The following is a 1,770-nucleotide window of genomic DNA, read 5'->3' as shown; positions in this document are numbered from 1 at the left end:
TTCCAGCATGCCGAGTGAGGGGAGGGGGCTGGTAAGCAGCGAGGTCTCACTTCTTCCACTCGCTCTTGTCGTAGTCCCACTTGGCAGAGAAGCCCTGAATGAGGTTGGCCCTCATGTCCCGCATCTGCTTGGTCTGCATGGCCACCCAGTCAGGGACAAATGTATGAGGAATAGGGCCGTACACATAGTGCTTCTCCCAAATCAGAACAAGCACAGTGAAGCCAATAAAGAACATAGCCAGGCCCACAACTGTTTTCCACTCGTTGGTGCTCCTGTTCATCTCAGCAAAGCTCTCATTAAACTGGATTCAGTACAACTGGACTTTCTCATCCCTGGACAGGCTGCTCCAGTCTGCCTTCTCCTTCTCCTTCTCCTTCAGGGCCTTCCGGCTGGCAGACAGCTGCTTGACATGTGCCATATCGGGCAAGGGCTAGTCATGCTGATCAACATAACTAGGGAGAGCATAGTCTTCACGCTTCACAACACTCCCATGTGCTCAAACACACACCGAGGTGGAAATGGCTCTCTTGCCAATTAGGCTAAGTGCCCTTGCAGCCAACATTCTGCCACCGCTGCCCTAGCGACCGCCTCGACCACCCTCTACACCTCGGCAGCTCGAGACCAGAAGAGAAGGAAATAAATCTTGGCACTGTGTAACAGGGTTTGAGTCCCTGAGGAGTAGCCCCAGAAAGACTACTGTTGAAGACAAGGTGCTGCAGCAGGTCCCACTAGTTTGGGCTATGCCAGTATCATAGTATAAACTGAATAGGTATCAATGGTATTGTGTACATATTTTAGCTTTCCAAATTCTGCCAACTGAAATGCTTATATCTGCCATATTTTATTCCTTTCAGTACCTTTAGGTTACTTTCTGCAGGTAGTGGTGTTTGGTTGGCTTGTTGCTGTATAATAGAAAAGTTCTTTTTTAAGCCTTTATTGTCGACATATGCTCTTTATGAAATTCTGAGGCCTTCGGAACATTTCCAAGCAGTAATTGATTACTGCATTACCTTATGCTAGAGGACCTGGAAAACCCATATGGGCTCAGATGTGTATTATATTATGTATATGGGATATTCCTGATTATATCTTGAACCTGAATAAATATTGAAGTCAATCTGTATCACCTGATATAAATTCAGTGGTTTCAATATGATTAACAACTCTTGCTGCACATTGCAAATCACTAACTATGTTTAGAGGCTCTTTAAAATTTCTTAGTGCCATGAGAATAGTATATAAGCCTGAATATTTGACAGAATCATGAGGGTTCTGTTCCACTTTTCTTAAATCATATGAGTTGTAACCTGCCCTTTCTGATTTGTTTGTATCAGTATAGAATGTGTGGACTCCAGTTATTGGTGCGTAACATACAATGTGAGGAAGGATTCAATTAGTTCTCTTTATAACTCAAGTTCCCTCACTTTTGGGATAGCTGCTACTAATCTCTCCCAAAATATCAGTACAAGCTCTTGGAGAGGGTTCATTGACTTCTCATCAATGTTAATTTCATCATTAGTAAAAGGTACTAAAATTTCTACTGCAAATTGACAAAGTATAAATTTCTCTCTTATAATTAATTCAGAGATATTTTTCACATAAGGTTTTGATTTTTTACTCAGTTTGTGTGGTAAAAAGATCCATTTTAAGATAAGATCTTCCTTCTGCATTAAAATTTTTGAAGGAAAAAATTTGGAGGATAAATGACCAGAATGCACTTTAATTTCAGATCTACACAATCCATATGTGCTTCCTGTAATTTTTATTCAC

The 1,770-nt window shown here is 41.4% G+C and overlaps 1 pseudogene; it reads right to left on the bottom strand.

Annotated features, from left to right (window-relative positions):
• Nucleotides 1-612, bottom strand: LOC148121269 (cytochrome c oxidase subunit 4 isoform 1, mitochondrial pseudogene; annotated as a pseudogene).
• Nucleotides 613-1,770: the final 1,158 nt, after the last annotated feature.

This window comes from Myodes glareolus, chromosome 8 (assembly GCF_982192425.1).
Source record: "Myodes glareolus chromosome 8, mMyoGla1.1, whole genome shotgun sequence".
Lineage (NCBI taxonomy): Eukaryota > Metazoa > Chordata > Mammalia > Rodentia > Cricetidae > Myodes > Myodes glareolus.
This window is presented reverse-complemented; position numbering and strand designations above follow the sequence as displayed.